The sequence below is a fragment of the Maylandia zebra genome, linkage group LG5, assembly GCF_041146795.1.
Source record: "Maylandia zebra isolate NMK-2024a linkage group LG5, Mzebra_GT3a, whole genome shotgun sequence".
Lineage (NCBI taxonomy): Eukaryota > Metazoa > Chordata > Actinopteri > Cichliformes > Cichlidae > Maylandia > Maylandia zebra.
Genome location: NC_135171.1, coordinates 11,090,771 through 11,109,920, shown reverse-complemented (window position 1 = coordinate 11,109,920; position 19,150 = coordinate 11,090,771). Strand labels below are relative to the sequence as shown.

The 19,150-nt window shown below is 41.0% G+C and overlaps 1 protein-coding gene across 9 annotated transcripts in view; it reads right to left on the bottom strand.

The window, feature by feature from the left end:
* The window catches only part of foxp1b (forkhead box P1b), a 149,773-nt gene that overhangs the window by 106,220 nt on the left and 24,403 nt on the right, over positions 1-19,150 (bottom strand). For all 9 annotated transcript variants that reach the window (XR_013098588.1, XM_076883731.1, XM_076883734.1 and 6 more), the window contains one exon: positions 9,797-9,840. The gene's annotated coding sequence lies outside the window, so the exon portion shown is untranslated. The remainder of the gene's footprint in view (positions 1-9,796; positions 9,841-19,150) is intronic.

Below are 19,150 nucleotides of genomic sequence, written 5' to 3'. Positions count from 1 at the left end.
TCTCTACACCCCTGATCCCTCCCCCACACCTTCTTATTTGCTTCATCTGTTTCTTGGGCCAGGAATGCAGAAGTTTGTGCTGTAAGTGGGAAGCTCCTGAAAAAAGCGAGAGAAAAGAAAATCCTATCTTAGTAAAAACAAAACAAAAAGAATGGAAGCTGAGCCCCTCCAGAAAGTCTAGAGAGAAGCATCAGATGCTGAGTGACACATACTGATGTGGCCAGTCAAAGATGCAATTTTCATGTGAAACCCTCTCAAATGGATCAGGGGAAAAGGAGGGGCTAGGGGTGAGGTGACACAAGTTGACAGGAGAGGAGCGAGAGAGAGAAATTGAGGGGTGAGAGAGGGTAGGATAGAGGGAAAAAGAGCAAAAATGAGACCTCGGGAAAATAAACAGGGTGTTGGGTTTCAAAGGCAAGGGGGACACAGGCATTCCATTGTTCAAGCCAATTATCAGTAGAAAATAATAACAACAGATGGATCCAGAGCGGCCAACTTGTGCCGGAGCACCGTAGCGCTGGAGAACAGATGATGAAATGTGAGAGTGCTGTTGGAGGGGCAAGAGGGACAGGAGGGGTGGGGAGGTGCTGCTGCCCTACACACACACACACACACACACACACACACACACACACATAAAGTGACACACAGCTCCTCACACCAGATGTGAACTTCTACAAGGACAGCATAATATGTGCTCTCTGGCCACCATTTGTACCGTACAATAGTTTAGTCAACAGCACCACGTGTTCAAAAGGGGCATCTGAAGTCAGATGACACATATGGCCCCCGTGTTGCCATGTGATAAATTCAAATCTGTGCATTCCTTTGGTGCTCAACAAAGCGGGGTCATTTGTTGGTGAACACATGCTTGTTGCTGTAACAACAATAAAGCATGTAATACACAGAATGAACATGCATTTTATTTATTTATTTTTCTTTCACTCTGATGACCTCCTGTGATGTTGTCATTTGATGTTTTACAGCATATTTTATGTTCACAGGAAGAACAGAAAGCTTCACTAGTGCAGCGGAGGCAGACCTCATTGACTCTGGCTTCATTCACAGATCCCTCATATCATCCATGGACTGACAGGCAGCGGAGGGGGCTTGCAACCTTAAAACAAAACCAATTCTCTGTGTGTCCTGTCAAGGGTGGGAGATGTCTGCAGATAGCAGTACAAAAGATCTGCCCTTCCTTTCCACAAGAAAAGAGAAGTTTTCATTTCATTAACTCCAGACTAAAGCGTAATTATCTCCCTGCAGACCTTAATCACCAACAGAAGGATAATAGAACAAAAAGCAGTTTCTTCTTCAGTCATTAAAGTTTTTTTTAATGTTGTTGTTCTTTTTTCCTTTCCTCCGCACTTTAGACGAGTCCATCAAACAATGCAAAAGATTAATGGGGGCTGGATTAAAGTCTCATTTTCAAAAACTGTTAGTTAAGGAGGTTAAAAGATTTTGGCCGATTTGCTTGAATGCGTCATCTTTGGCTCCTTTTTATCAGGCGGTTTGACCTGTTGACCAGCAGGGGCTTTGGGTTGGCTCTGAAAGGATCACGATGTTGGATCAATAAACGATTCGATTAAAAGTGGTAGAAAAAAAAGCAAATATAATCAGTCTGAACACCAAAACACCTCTTTACAATTGTATATAATCTAAATGACTAGCATTGCTTGAAGCTGCTTGTGATATTATACCGTGAATGAAAAATCCCAGGAGGATTGTATAGACGGATTTCTGCAGCAGGAAGAAAAAAAGAATGGAAAACTTTGCCTAGATTTAATTAGCTCATGAGAAATAATTGCCATTAGCAAATCCCGTCAAATGGGGTTGAGGCATTTTGCTGTAAAAAAAGAAAAAAAAAGTCATATTTTTGGATGATGAGGAGACAAAGGGTTTTCAAACAGGAACTGGCGGGCCATCAGCCGTTTAGTGCACTGACACTGGGGTCGAGTTAATTAGACTATTGTCATTTTAATCAGGACAGCACGGCGGCCATCACTTCCTGAAAGAGCCAGTGGACTTTAAACAGCTGAGGGATTTTTGTGTACGTGTGTGCATGCGTGTGAATGTATGCGCATGCACTGCATGTGTGTTGGGCCTGAGGTGTCATCCGGCTATGGGTTATGGGGTATGGTCTGGTTCCCTCACATGCTTAGAACATTAATGAGCTGGAGACACACCACGGAAACAAAGGACCCTGAAGGATCACCAGGGGAAACTACTCGCCTCTACTCTACTCATGTCTCAGTTCATTTGAAAATAATTTAAATATCAAATATTTGAAATAATTTGCTTCTCCCTGGCTATCAGATTTTGAATAGGGAGTCTTTCATGTCTTCGTTATTATGTTCTTCACTAGCATTAGCATTTAAAACATAATTAATGTAACCATATTTTCGAGGTGCTTACCATTATGTTAGAATAATGGTTTATTTTTGTCTGATTTCCATATTTTATAAATACAATGGGACGATCGTAATAACAAACCCAAAGAATGGCAAATGATAGATCAAATCTTTGCTGAATATCATTAATCTAAAGAGAGTTTTAATCAAAACTGACAAAAGACTAGATTTAACCTGCTCAAGGCTTGCATGATGAAACTCACTTTGTGCCACTCTTTGTGAAAAACAGATAAAGAATGGTCGGTCGTATTTAGCCACCAGGCTTCGGAGCAAAAGTTGGGGGTGGAGCAGAATAACTCGAGCTGTCAGTGGAGCGCTGCCAATCAGTGGAGGTGATAAGGGGACCAGCTTAATGTTAACAACAAAACATCTTTGTGACTTTTCCCCTGGCCATAGTTCAGGTCATCTGTGGACAAGGTCACAAAGGTAACCTGGAGACAAATGCTGGTGAACTTCCCCCCGTGACACCGCCGCCAGCCCCGGGGGCAGGGCTGGCCAATGACATTAGCCAAGCTTCTGAGTACAAAGTAGACTCCTGCAATATTTCACATTCCCCAACCTCAAGGGAAGCTGCATTAAAAGAGGCTGGAGCGGCCCTGGCACATTTGGCTCTGTGTCACCACTACTATGTCTGTTTATGATTATATTAATGGTTCTGTAAGTTCATCGTTTTTAACATTAGTCATTAATATTTCACAGGGAGTTAATATTAATCTGATCAGAAATTATCTTCCTTCAATAATTCAAAATTCACATTAATAATTCAATAAAAAGAATGTTCTGCATAGTTGAGAGGGGAAAAATGAAGATATTCAATAACTAGAAAAGTCGCAATACAGCCCCAACTTGGCTACAGCGTAGCAGCAGAATGTAAAAAGCCACGAGCAGCTTTAATGCAATGCAGCTTGTTAGCAGGAACTAAGGTAACCTTGGTCAACTTAATATGAGTTGTAATCCAGATTAAATAGACTGACTAACCCGGGACCAGAGGTTGCTGTATCCACTTGTGTACATTCAGAGATAAAGAAGAAACGCAGACAGTGAAGTCTCTGTGCCATTAGAAGCGCTGCACCATCCAAGTTCTTCAATAAGAGATTTGCAGGGATTAGACTGTGAAATAAAGACCTAATCTTTATTTGACAGGGAAGCCAATCTCTGGCTCACTGGTCAACCCCCTTGTGGCAGGCGCCTCTTTCACAACTCACTTTCACTGTTACACACCTCAGGCTTATTTAAAACCACATTTAGGCTGCACACTCTAGCCTGTATGAGGTCTCAATGTAATTATCATACGAAAAAGACAAAAAAAAAAAGAGATGAACTGTGAGCAGAGGCACAGAGGCAGAAAGACTTATTCCACAAACGACATCCAGTGTCTTACCTGCATGTGAGTGCATTGTGAGAGCAGGTTCCTTTGGTAATTTTCCTTTTTCAGCTGGCCTAAGCTGTGCCTGATTAAAAATCTAACCAATTTCCATGTGCAGTTCAATGACAGATGGAAAGAGATATTTCATGGAGATGTATAGTCGAGACTGATAAACTATTAATCACACTGCCGGACAATGACACCAGCTAAATTTAAACGCAAAGTGAAAAGGCGTCAAGTAACAGCCTCCCTTATTCCTTAAATTATTCATTACAGGGAGCTGTTATTGGACAGCAAATAGAATTAAAGCTCACAGATTCCACTTAATTACAGTACGTGTTGATGGTGGCTACAGATGTCACAGTTTGGACTGGCAATCCTTCACTAAGTTTAACCCTGTCAGACAGTGACCACGGTCGACTCCTGTCCTGCTGTCTTCTTTTCACCATCCCTCTGTATCTGTGTGCTGTATATTTCTAATATAAGAGAAATATGTTAATAACATATCTAAAATTATCTCAAGTGAAATCTATTCCTCACGGCCCTTTTCTTCCAAACCAGTGTGCTGCATATTTGCAAATCTGTTGTTTGATATGCACAGATTTGAAACTTAATAACAAAATTTTATTACAAGAACAAAAAGCAGAAAAAGATGGGGGGGGGGGGGGGGTATTTATAAATGTTGTGGTCCTATAGTCTGTCCTGCAGGGCAGCACTGACTCTGCCGTTCACATCTTTGCAGTACTGTCAACGGCACATGCAGCAGAGGCGCATCACAGCTGAGCAGACAGTGGTGCAGAGTGAAGAAGTGTCCTCATGGTAAAGCATCAGTTAACAGTCAACAACCTCATTATCAGGGTATCTACAGCTATAAGCAAGTTAAATTTCAGACTTTGTACGACCTTCTCATCAACACTGTACACTGACCTTGTTTTTTTTTATCTGTGGATGATGTTTTTTATATTTGAAATGTATTTTTGTGAAACTAAGCCACTGTTCCTGTGGTCAAACGACTGCTTCATTTGTCTGTAGCTATGTGATATCTGATCCTGCCACCTAGCAAGTCACAGGTGCTACAATAAATAAATACATTCATTTCCTTAAACAAGCATTTTCTTCAGTAACAAATACAGCAGTTTATTTGTAACCGTAAATGAATGATTAAGAACAAGGAAATAAATAAATCTGACACAGTTCTCAAGAGCTAAAGGTTTCTACTTTTACAGAAGCACTTCTCCTGTGTTTGGGCAAGTCGACTGGACAAATACTGTATATTGGCTGTCAGTGAGTGGTTGACCTCGCTTACTGGCCTGCCCATATGTGAATTCAATTTGGGAAATGATTAACTTGCAAACCAAGACAGTACAGATAATTTTAACATTTTCCCCAACCTTACCAGGTGCAATAGCTTTTCAATAATGGCCAAATTCTGAACATCTTGAATGAACTTCACTTGAAAATGAGACGCTGCAACTGGGAATACATTTTACAAAAATGGAAAGTATAGAAAAAACATGTATCAACATGACCTCCATCAAACAAGAATAAATGGTAGTTTCAGCTAACGTCTGATTTACATTGTTTTAAAAAATATCCGTCTACATCCCAAAAGGTTGATTCTGTTCATCTGGACGTAACGTTTTCGGTGGGAGAAACGTTTCGTCACTCGTCCAAGTGACTTCTTCAGTCTCAGCTGACTGCAGGTTTCCCCAACCTTACAAACAGTGCCTGAAACTAGCACCACAGACTGAACAATGGGGAACTGTGAGGTCACAGCCCATTGTTGTGAGTGACGAAACGTTTCTCCCACTGAAAACGTTACGTCCAGATGAACAGAATCAACCTTTTGGGATTTACTTACCTGGATGACTGAGCATGCATCAAGACAGAGCCATCTACAAATTAGCACAGGTTCAGTGTGTGATGGAAGTTGTAGTTTCCCTAAAACAGTAAAGACTTAAAGATATACAAAATAACCATTAACTGTTAAATTAAGCTACCATAAAAATTCACACAGTAATCAAATGTCATTTTCCTATTACTGGCACACAAAGGCTTTGTTTGTGTGCTCCATATCCGCTCAGTGTTTCTCCCTCACTATCTTTCTCCCTCTCTCTTCCTTGTATTACCCCCAGCTTACAGCAGCAAACAGAGTTGTATGCAAATACTAAAAGCCATAATGCATTATATTGTTTGGTGTTAACATTTGAATATTTAAATGGCACGTTTTAGATCTAGATATTCCCATTTCAATTTCCATATACTGTACATGCTGCATGCAGACAGTTAAGTTTGACCACATGGCAGCCTGAATATTTTTTCAGTTTATTTGCATCTTTTCCGCACAATATTGGTTTGACATGCCATCATTTTCATTATTATGTTCTTGCTGCATATATACTTGTTAATAATGCAAGTTACCAATGTTTATTAAATGTCTCCAGTATGTGGCCAGTGTCACAGCCACAGAGCTAGATGTTTGAATCACCCACGTACATGCCACTTAACCAAATTGGCAAAGCTGATAAGCTGTATTTACATAGCAGTGTTGCTGAGCGTGATTGCTATCAGTAAAACTTCCCCCCACGCTTTAATGGAAAGTTGGGCTATAACTTAGTGTGGGTTACAGCTGCCCTCGGGAAAATAGCTCAATTACACTCATGGATATAAACACTCATGTGGTTGTCAAAGTGGTAAACAGATGTGGGGTGACAGTCTGTTGTATGTGCTCAGTCAAGCAGCTGTTGCCGCACCTTCATTCATGCACTTGTTCTGATGACGGATTCCTGTTTCTCTTCCCATGGCTCAAAGTGAAGCCGTGTTGTTTGCTTATGGGGCAGTGGCAAAAGGCAGATTATATGATAGAATATTATTAGTGTGCTGCCTGTGTGAAGCTGCACTTTTACTGCTGCTGTCAAACTGTCGGTTTGCACGGAGTGGACATGCATCTCCATAAAGACCTTTCTGTTATTAGGCAGGGCAGAACCAAACCCGCACCATCTTTCCAAACAGAGAAGACAGCATAAGAGCATTCCGAATGATGTCATATGATGTTATTTTGCCTTGGCGCACTGTGCATTTGTGCTCGCACAGTGTATTGAAAAGGACATCCCCTTTGGCTGTTGTCTCATTGGGAGCCTACCTGTCACACGGCTGATATGACGCTCTTTGAATGCAATGTGTACATGTGATCAGAGCTGCAGTGAGCACCCCAGATGACAAAGTGACTAGGAGTGTCAAAGCAGCCTACAAACAGGCCTGTCCTCTTCTAGACAGGAAGCTGGGAGCAGCAGAGGCGCTGCCTTGTCTCATCTGCCAGCAGTGCTCGCTGCCTCCCCGCCTCATCACAGCATCCATGTCTGATGGTGTGCACAACTCCATGCTGGACGGCTGTTTTGATTTCAGCCTGTGTGACACATCTGTTGCTTGTCACGTTGTGTTGTGCCTGTCTTGTGAGCGCGACCGGGGCAAATCTGCTTCTCATCTCTCTGTTCGTGTTTACAAACAGGGCTGGCGTTTACAAACAGGCCAGCATGGTATGTGCTGTGCAGAAGGTCAGAATGCCTTATGAGACACTAGGTGCACCTGTGCAGCTGCTACTACAAGCCATCAATCCTCATAACCTGCTGTAAATGTGTAGGTTGTAGAATGTGAGTGCTCTGTATAAAAAGATGCATTACCTACTAATAAAACCTGTATGAAATGTTAAGTAAAAGCCCCAAGTAATTGCGGCGCTGATTGTATATAATACATAGTGAAAGGAAAAAAGTTATGGATCTTGGTCACTTTCTCATCCTTTAAGAATTTCCAATCATTGTACACTACCTACTGAAAATCAATTACTTCCCTCCCACGTCTAATTGAAAAAATTTGCTGTAAATCAAAGCTGCATCAAGGGAGCATTCTTCACAGTCCGCTCTTTATGGGCTTTCAAAGTACTCTGCATGAGCGCCTCACAAAACTACCAAAATCAAGGATATTCTACGCAAGACTTCCACTGTCAGCTTAAATACATGAGCGATGACTATGGCTAATTGGATCCATCCAATCCATCCATCTATGAAGCACAGATGCTTTATCAGCGAAAATCAAATGACATTGTTTCAATCAGCAAGGCGGGCACAGCACTAAAGAACCAGAAAGGTATTTATTAATGAGATGCTACAGCAGCTTAGAAGGGGTGCATTCACAATTGTTTCATTTCTATGTCCTTGTCTTTCCAATTAATAATCCAAAGTGCTTTATAATTATTAGCTTAGGATTCATTTCCATGTTAAGTGCTGCTGTGACCATAAATTGCAGTGGAAACAGTTCTGATAGCAATATTTGTTCACTGAATTTAAAACTGTGTTTTTTTTCCGATTATTGTTGAATAAATTAATCGAAAAAGACAAAAATGAACAGAAATGACTAAATTCAAAACTACACTAAAAATAACAGTAAATTCAGCTTTTGTCTACACGAACCATCTGCTTGAGTATCAAACCCTTGCCTGCTATGTAAATGCAATCCCTCTTAAGAGGGTGGGGAAAAATTTGAGATGGCTCATTTACATTGCCAAATGACACAACACTCATACTTTCCATTTACTATCAAACTGTTTTGCAGACACACTAACCTGGAAATGATCAGCCAGAGTACTTCCTCACCACCAAGTCAATGTAACATCACTGCTGTAAAACAAACTGAAATCACACTCAACGGCACACGGCGTGATCGAACACCGTGACTGCCATTTCGACTGGCCTCGTCAGACCACGAGACAACACGTAGCAGCGCTGGCACGGCAGGGAGGCACAACGCTGCTACGGAGCGCTAATATATTCAAAGAGGGATCATTTACTTAAGGCTTGCATCCAAGGATCAGCCTGGCCTTCATTAGCCTCAATCTGACACGGATGTGAACAACATGTTGCCTTGCCACACGAACACTGCCCCTCCTCCCTCTGAACCCCAAACACTTGAATCCCTTTCCTTCTCTGAGACCTTCACAGCAAATTCCTCTGGAAATATCACAGGTTGTTAGCATTCCAGAGAGAATTTTACATGGGTGTACACTCAGGCTTTAATTAGAGACTCTATTTGATCATTCAGCAGCTGGGCTTTATTAAAAATATGGGTTCACCTCGCCTTACAGTCACCCCCGGCTCAGTGTGAAAGAGCTCACAGAGGCAGAAGAGTCTACGAGAGGAGAAAATGAATATTCATTGCTCGATACATAGAGTGTCTGTATGGGAAATCTACACCCCGCGAGGCAGTGTTTACACTTGGTTTACAACAACACTGAATATCAGTCATGTCACAATCACCACTGTGAGCAAAGTTCATCTCTATCTTTTTTTAATGTGAACACCTGACTAATAAGATCTCCATTAATAGTCTGTTTCCGAGCCACATGTTGTTTACTGAAAAGCTTCAACCGTAAATGTCAGCACAGAACCCAAGCTACATCGACCTGAAAGAACCAAAGAGATGTAAACTATATCTGACCAAGGTCGACAGGGACTATAAAACAAACACCGGGTTTAAGGTGAAGTCTTCCCTGCGTGAAGGTTAGCCATGTTTTGTGTTTACACTACACTGCAGGCTTTGAAATTGTTTTGCAGTGTGGAGTCTGCCCAGGGTCATTGTTTGTTTTTGACGTGTTTATACACCACACAAGGAGTAATGACTTCTAGGATAGTCTGGGGATGCAGACATGAGCCAGCACACTATCTGCAATTTTCTTTACTTTTCAGGTTCACAGTTAACTCTGAACACCAGCACGACTCACTGACCTGGCCCCTTGCACGCATTTAAGCATTCAAACTCATGTCAACATGCAACGGCATCAGGAAAAGAGGAAATCGGTTACTATGCAAAACCTTTCTTATCATCCTGTGGCATTCAAACTCACAACTATTACCATATAATGCCCTTCTTTGAGAAGACATTAGGAAGAATGCACCAAAAGCTGGTGCACGAGTCGTGTTTCTTAACCAAATGCTGGTGTCTACTGATGTTTCTGTGAGGTACTTACTTTAATCTATGGCTCCACAGGATGTCACCACTGGAGGGTCCTGGCTGGATCGGCAAGCAGTCAGCAGAAGGGGAGGAGAGAAGAAGAGAGGAGGTAGTAAAGGAAAGTTAAGGGGTGGGGGTGGCAGAATGGAAAAAAGAAGAGAAACAGTGGAAATTATTTCAAACGTGAAGGTGACAAAAGCAAGAACATAGCTATTTTTCCACAATCAGCTTTTTCAATAATAACCATGCTGTCACAACACGCAACCACATGCACCTCTCAGTTAAGTGTGAGTTCAAAACTGAAAGGTCACAAAAAAGGTCACTTTCAAATTAATATTCATGTCAAGCAGATAATAGGTTTGAACAGGCTTCTCAGTGGACCGTTTACATATCAGTGGATCTAGATTTAGTCTCTCAAACAAGAACTCCCTTGATTAAACAAATAATGACAAATTCCAACAACTGTAACTGAGTCCAAATTAATTTGAACATTGCTCTAATTGCATTTAAGCACTCCTCCTCCCTAACCTAAGATCAACCGCGTTTTAATTACTGCCTTCTGAAGAATGAATCCCCGCAGTGGCGGTGGAAAAATAAAAATAGAGCATGTTTTACAGAACACTAAAATGTAAATGTTTTTGTTCGGTATAAATAAAGCTCCACTGCACTGACTTCTCACAACACTCGTGCTTTCTGAAATAGCTTGTTCGCCCTTTTCAAATTGCCACACATTAGCACTCAGCCTCTTACAGCCGTGCTCTGTCATTCAGCTCTACTGCCCCATGCCCCTTCGCCTTAACTCTTTCCCTCCGTTTGCAAACACGCAGGGAAGAGACGGCGAAATGTGTTTCCTGAATGGGAGGAGAGGTGGAAAAAGCCCATCCTGCCCCAAGAATCACCGCCGCCCCGCCAGAGCTGCCGCCACTGGCCTTTCTGCAAAGGCAGCAAAAGTTCCCCAAGAGGGGAGCGTCTGCCAACTCAAACAGGGCTCATTCTCCTCTCTCTGGGCCGTCAGCCGCCCATGTGGGCCTGCGCTGGGCTTCCTGAGGGCTCAATGCAGCTGGAGGACTTTGAATAAAGGTAACGCCAATGTCACAGCTACTGTAAACTTGCGAGGCTGCTCCTGTCAGCAGGACATTCCCAATCAAAGCAGAAACAACCCCACCTAAAACACAACACATTGTTTTTTTCCACTGGCCCCAAGTCCAAACTTCCCACGAATCACAAAGACAGCACACAGGCGAGAGGGCAACCACGGTTCCCTGATCTTGCCAAACAAAATGCCAAGAGACCAGGAATGACATTCAGCTCTGGGGTTTAAAAATACGAGCAATTTGAAAATGATTAGTCTTATTTTCTTGTTGAGCGCCTGACACAGGAGAGGAAACCAGAACAATCAACCCAACTGCCTTTTTTTCTGCTGAATTTAGAAACACTAATTAGTTTTGCTCTCGTAAAGCCAACCTGAAAACGACCAATTAGAAAGTGAAAATGAGACATGCAGAGAAACAAGAGCTTGTCATTTGCACTGTTTAAGTCCCATATGCACAACTTTACTGTGATGACTTTCACACAAGCTCGAGATGATTGGCATGCCACCTACTAAATTTGATGTCGCATACACACACACACCAGTCAAACAGCCTTTTGCCTAGTTGGATGAAACTATTACAGATCTGTACGACCACATCAAATTCAAGCTAGGCAGCCTGGGCATGCAGATGTCTGAAGCACCAGGCTGGGAGAGGATACAGCCCACCAGGCTGACCACAGCACCAGCTGGTTACAGCTACAGACGTACCAGAGCCAAACTGCTCCCCCTTACAGGTGCCTCTTCTCTGAGTTTCCTCTTTCAGGGGTACTGGAATAATACATCTGTATGTACTCTTTCACTGTAACAACTGAGGCAGGTATCTTTAAGTACTTCTTTTTCAGACACACCTGAAATATATTTCACCTGCTGAGTGCCGTTGGTTCACATCTATCCAGTCACTAGAAGTGAACGTAAAATGTGAAAATTATCTGCAGGAATTTCAGTGCTATTCCCCCGGCAAACAGTGGCGAGTGTTTCATCACTGTCGGACTGAAGACGGATGAGCTGTCAGTGCCTTCCCCTGTCCACAATCCAGCTCCTGGGCTGGGAAGTGGCTAAAAAAGGCCGGGGCAACGCTTTCCAGGACTGCGCCTTTTACTGGGAGTAATTCTCAGATGCCAGATTGCTGCCAACGTCCTTGCAGCCAATGGCAGAGAGGCCAGTAAGTTCACATTAACTGCAGAGTGTAACTGCACTGAACATCTGCTCATGAATGAGAGCGCTGCCCACTAACTCAGCTAGTTGAAGCCCGCTGATGAAAAATTCAACGTTCTCCTCGTTGGCACGCTTGTTTTGCACTATTCTCCTGAGCCCCTAGAATTATATTAAGAGAATTTCAGCACGGCCTGGTGTATCTGAGAGAACAGCTGGCGCTGAAAAGAGATCTGCCGCTCGGCGAGGGCTCAGGGACTTCACACGGGATCTGCCTTCTCCTACACCATTTGTCCTTGAAGAGAAAAAAAACCCCACCAGTGTTAAGCACCCAGGTAATAATAAGAAAGCAGAGGCTACATTTAGCTGATTACACCACCCGTGTACAGCGGACAGCGCATAACCACTGAAGACATGAATCGATATTGAGTGGAAAAGGAAGACAGAAGAGCATTTGTGACATGAGGCAGCTCCCCCGACCTCAGGAGGCCTATTCGGTGCACCTCTCTTTTGTTTGTCTTGTTTGGCTCATTAGATTGTTAACTAGGAAGAATCTGCCCCCCAACCCCACAATATGGAACAAGCTGAATCAGAAACAAAGGCAGTGTGTTAAGGGAACAACTACTTCAAAGACCTTCAAGTGCTGCAATCATGTGCCCCATAAGTTTCTAATGTTACAGGAGATGTGAAATGGACAAATATACAATGTTCAGGCAAACAATGAAAGTTGTCATGTTCATGTTCTACGACAACTACTGACCCCAACTTTTTCTGGCATGCCCCATTTCACCACCCAAACCCAGCTCATGCATCACTCGCAGCTATTTTTAATCAATTGGCAACTATAAGAAATGATCCAAATTTCGGTAAAAATAATGTTTAGCACGGCAGCAACAGCAAACTCCCAACTTTCATTTTCCCAAATCAAAAATCATATTTATTCAACTTAACTTGACTCTATATTTTGCCCCTGAAAAAAGGTACACGGTGACATGAACTGACAAAGTCTTTCCTGTGAAGATGATGAAACCGTTTCTCCATTTAAAAATGTTAAATTTAAGGAAGTGATGACTGCTTGCAAACACTAAGAATAAAAGATTACCAAACTCGGTAATTTCACTTCTGTCTTTCTGGAAATACAGTTAACATATTTCTATATGTCAGCAAAGAGCACAAACTAAGAGAGCGAAACCATGTTTCTCATAGTTGATTTAGTTCAAATCTCAGTTTTACAATGTCTGACCTTTGCATCAAAATCAGGTGATTTTAATACATCTCTGCCTTCATCTGGATTTCTGTGCTTCGTGTTGAAGGAAGCCAGAACAAGCTTAATTCATTTCTTTAATACCATGCACTGGATAATGTGGAAATCATGGCAATGGCCCAAAAGGGGATCCGTGAATATGATATTGCCATTGAAAACTGAGAGGATGTCTGGTGAGAAGCTCATTTAGCTGGTGACAAATGACAGCACTTTGTCTTCCTGACAAGATCCCTCCTTCATCAAATGTCCAACTTCACATGGAAATAGGAAATCACACATTATCACACTGACAAACAATTACAACCATGTCATTAGCAGCAACCCTGGGCCTGGGACCATTAACAAAATACAATGTTGCACACCACGCTAACCATCAGAAGGAACACAGGATGTAGATGAAAATCACTGATAAATCAATCATGACACAAACAACCTGATGCTTATAGTTTGGGAGCTATAAATGGAGGGAATGAGGGGTGATTACAGTCGTGTGTGCCAGCTAAATAAATCACAAAAAAATTAATAAATAAAAAAGCTCAAGCAATCAAAAGTTCTGAATAAAGATTTACGTCTTTGCTGATGACAGAACAGTGCTTGCTTTATATTAAAAGTCAACACTTTAAAGGAGTTTCACTCTACGTGACTTAATCAGATATGGAGCATTAGTATCTTTTTTAATACATCTCCCAGTGTCAGGCAGCAAATGAAAAAAGCTAGCCTCTGTAAATATGACTGCTTACTTCTAACACAAACATTGTTGACACCTAATGTAATTTCAGCGGGACATCCAGCTGAAAGCACACCGGGGTAATATAATGCTCTTAATGAGAATTCCTTCCAGCTTGAGACCTTGGCGAGATAGCCATAATGCATGGCTTCTCTTTTTAATAAAATAATTGTTACAGTTATTAAAGATGAATCTCATCACAGCCGAGATGACAAAATAATTCATTACCAAAACCAAGGCTTTAAATAGCTGCAAATTATGGAGCCCTACCCCCAACCCCTGGAAAATACACTTCTAGATAAATGGCTTCGTTATTTCATATAAATATTAGATATACAGCATTCTGCCCTTGAAAGGAAAAAAATATTGCAACTGTCCATTAAATAAGTTTGCATACACACAATGCACCATGGGCAACGCGTCAATAACTATTCAAAAATACATAAAGAAATAAACAGTTTTCCAAACCTGTAGCAGCCACAAAAAAACCCTACTCTGTTTTTTTTAATCAAACCGTGCATTTGTTTTATAAATTAATTGCATCTAAATCAATTCTGTTAAGCAGAATGACTGAGTTAGACTGTATTTTTTTACTGTTACTACAATAATGACCACAATTGTAATGTTATGTATATATTTTCTCTCAAAATTTCAAATGAAAACACAAATGTAGATAAATCTAAATTACACTTGTCCTCAAAAATTACATAGAAGCATTCTTAAAAAAAAGAAAAAAAAAGAAAAACCAGACACATGCACACAACACTGATCGGCTACTGCCTACATGACGTTGCACGTATTCCAGTTTGGCTTCTTTTGGAACATCCTATGTTTTTCCTTATAGCACCTCCATGTGTGAAACAGAGAGTGTTGGAAGATATTTGTATTAACTTTCACCAATCCATCCCACCTCCACCCCTTCCTGTTCACAGCTCGCTTCTAGTTTTATTTATGTATTCAAAAGAGATAATTTACAGTGATGGCATGGAAACTTCCCAGCATGCCTTTTAACCTGTCGTTTTTCACTCTCTCTGCAGCAGGATGTCCAGAGGAAATGCTTTATTAAGATCCTGCCGACATGAAGAGCTGCTGTGACTTACTGGTGCATTACTGTCTAAAAGGCAAAGTTATTTAGACCAATAAAAGGCTAATATATTGTTGGAGTGGAATTACACAGAAGTTATCTCTGCCTTAATAACATCACCGCAACCCCTGATGTTGTTTAGATCAATAAAGCCCATTAAAGTACAGACCTCAAGCGCAGATAAGGCTGCACTGCCACAGCAAAATACAGCTTGCTAGCATCTGAGAGATCAGAGGTCTTTCTCTGGCACACAAAAAGTGGTCAAAATGAGAAAAAGACACTTCAACTTAATACCATAAAAACCTTAAATTCAATGAAGTTCACCGTCTGCCTCCTGGAGCCTCCTGGCCTACACATAAACAAGTAGGAAGATGCTAATGGATTTCAGATATTGGTCAGACAAAGTAAAGAAAAGCCAGAAGATGTCAAAGCAAAGGTGAAACTGCGCTACACCCCACGGCTTCATCTCTGCACTGGGTTTCCTGTTAGGAAGGGGTGGGCTTTTAAGCAGCTCTCTTATTTCAACACTTCCAAAAAAAAAAAAGTCCTACTATAAACTCCCTCTTGACCTTCAACTTTGCCTTCGAACACAATTTCATAAAGGGGTGAATTTTCCTTCTTTTCCCGTCAGTGCAGCTGCTTATTCTCTGCACCGATGATGTCACTGTAAACTCTGATTCAAAGATTAAATGAATTTCACCCACGTAAGGCAAGGGGGGGAAAAGTGCATAAAAGTAGACAACAGCTGAAAAAACATGTCTAACTATGTCATCTAAGGGGCTCATTTTTAACAGTGTCCACCAGGTGATGCACTAAATCATGCTGCTGTCCATCAGCCCTAAAGACAGATGACCACAGCCTGACCACTTGCTTGAGGCTCCGCCCCAAGCAAAGATGACAACACAGAAAGAAGAAAAGAACATCAGAGTGTATGTATAGCTGCGTATATGTGTGTGTATGTATGTGCACTTTCTCACTTTTGGGAGTGCAGACGGCATTCACGTGCACTTGTAAATTGCAGCACACAGAGATACCACAGGAAACCACAGGAAACGCTATCTCTATAAGCACGCGAAAAACAAACAAGACTTTTTTTTTTCTTTCTTTTAAATACAAAATGTCCCCTATGGCTTATACAATGTCAATAGGAAGTTTACAGACACCGTGTGCTCAGATGTGGGGGGAACTACGCTGAAGACACAAACAATGTTTTAAAAAAAAAGAAAAGAAAAGAAAGAACAAAAAGACAATAGCAACAGTATTTTTGCAAATAAGTTTCTGTTGCTTCTCACAGACTCATCTCAATGTACACCTGGGAAGACTGCGCTGGACAGATGCTGTAATTCCAGTGCCGGATTAAAGTACTAAAACTCACCCAAAAATGTTTCCATCATCATTCTTTTACTCGTCTGTCATTCTCCAACACTCTGGCTCATGCTTTAACAGCTGTAGCCACTGCAGCCCAAGCATATATATATGGTTCATGTGTATTTTTACACAGCATTATCCTAGTACAGTAAATCACAGCTAATTTTAAACAGGACTTGTAATGTCTTTATTTATTTTCTAACAAATGTACACTGATGGTGTGGTGAATGTTCCTAGTAACCATGACCAGGTTTTCATGAAATCAGGTCAAAGAATTGAGCAATAACTGCAAACCACTGGTTTAAACTCACTTTCAGCTATTTTCTGCTCACTGACCTGTACGAAGCCAATGAGAGAATTAATATGGTTATCTCAGGGTAACCGATCAGATGAGAGTTTGCTTAAAAGAAAACTGGTGGGCTCCAAAATGATGAATAAGAAAATATTCTGAACTGTGAATCATGCAAAGCTACTTTCCATGAATCACAATCCAAGACTAAACAGCTAGAACTGGCAATGACGTTTAAGAAATTTAATAAGGTTTAAGAAGTTGCAGCTTCCCTCAGTTTGATGGCCTGTAAGAGGTTGTACTCCACTTTGCTGATTTGAGAAACAGATTGCAATTATCAATGTGTCCACATGCATAAGTGACACATAAAAAATTGGGGGGGGGAAATGCAGCACAGAGATCTTCAGGAGGTCCAAAAAAACTATTTATCTAACATCTAAATACAAGAACCTTTAAAGGTCTTGAATTCAGGTAATTTCATTTAAATCATTTTAGGATTTTTACAGCCCCTGCAGACAGCTGTGACATAGAGACAGGACAGAACATCTGTCACAGTGAGGACTGTGAATAATAACTCCAAAAATGTATCAGCTATATGACAATGTGATATTACCGAAGAATAAATACACTGCAGACAAAAAAGGGAGAGAAGAAAGATGAGGCGGGAAGAGGACATACAAGAGAGAGCAAATCCTCTACCAGCAAGTGAAAGCATAAATAAAGTGTGGCACATCTTTTACCTTCTTCAATTATCTGCCTTTTGACATGCAAGCTGAGCACAGTGTAATTAACATCTCAGGAGATAATGGGGTCGCTACTCACTGATCAATCTCACACATATATTATCTGCCTTTTACCAATCCAAGCGCCTGTTATTCTAGGAAGGAAATATTCCAGAGCGGACTTTTTCCCCCCTTTTGGGTGGGGGCATTTAATAAAACTCTGGTAATAGGCCTAATGACTCATCCAATTGGACTCATCTTCCAAAACATCAATTAGTCTAAGACCCAACTATACACAGCATTGTGTATAGCAGTAAATAGAAAATCCAAACCAATTGAAGGAAGAGGTGACCAGGCTGTCATCATCTATTACATACACTGCCATAGATGAATAAAAACACTTTAAGACTGCTCCCTCTGCGTCTAGAGAAGTTACAAGTGTTGTTGCTGAGTCTGCCGACCCGATAAAAGCATTTAACAATACTATATGACTATTTGAACTTCCTAATGTTGCTAAAATACACTTTTTTAAAGAGGGAATGTTTGGTTTGTGAATGGAAATAAACTTTGCAGTATATTGCTATTGCAAATTCTTTTTACCCCCATAAATACAGATATTACAAAAGCACAGACAGAAAGTCCTAGACTTTCAGCCATTGCCTATTTATGTCAAGACTTTTAGATCAAATCACTTGTGCTGTAATGCATTAGTGAATTTTAATTCACTAATTTTAATTAATTCACAATTCTGCTCATTTTGAGCTGCATATTTTTTGTTCTTATTCTCTAGTAAAACAGTTTTTGTACACTTCAAAATAATCTTCATGTACCCCTCCCCCCAACTGTCATAAATAGCGGGTGGGTGGACCTGTAGTAATAGCCACAGTTGTACTTTGTTAGAAGACAATATCAAAATTATCCCCTCTACCTGACATCACACAGAGCCAAAAGTAAAAATAACAATAAAAAGCTTTCTGACACCAAACTTTTTTAGCTTTTTACTTGTGCCTACACTTACTTCACTGTGTGAAACCAATTTATCAAACACATGTAGAATACACGATAGCTCTACCTACTGAGTCACATAACATTTAAAATGTATTTTCTGTCAATTGTACCTTGTTAATTTAAATAAATCCTCAACGTTCTGAAGTCATTGACACGAGACACCTAAAAAAGAACTATGTGGTAACTGGTTATCTTACATTACTCATCTGCCCTCCCACCAACAATGTCTGCTTTTCATGGTTATTCTAAATGTATCTTTCCCCCTCGACTGCCGCACTGTGGTTCTCCCTTAGGTTATTTGCCAGATGCCTTTGAAGAAACCTCAAATCAGTACTGAAATTTATGTTGTTGTATATGTGAGTCACATCCACATGCTGCTCCTGTCAGGTCAATAGCTACCTTCACAGATTTGAAGATGTGTCCCACGACAGAAATGACTAGCACACGGCTAACTAAAAGGGATAAAAGAAGCACAGAAAGCACTTGTTAACGCGCAGTACATTTGACTTCTGAGAGCACTGATGGAAGCAATGATTGAATTCACCAGCGAGGAGAAGCAATACTTCCTCTTTTAGAGACTGTGACGACAAACGTGTGTGTAGCAACTGTGTATCTGTAATGACAACTGCTGTTTAAATTGCATCACCCACAGATGTGTTAATC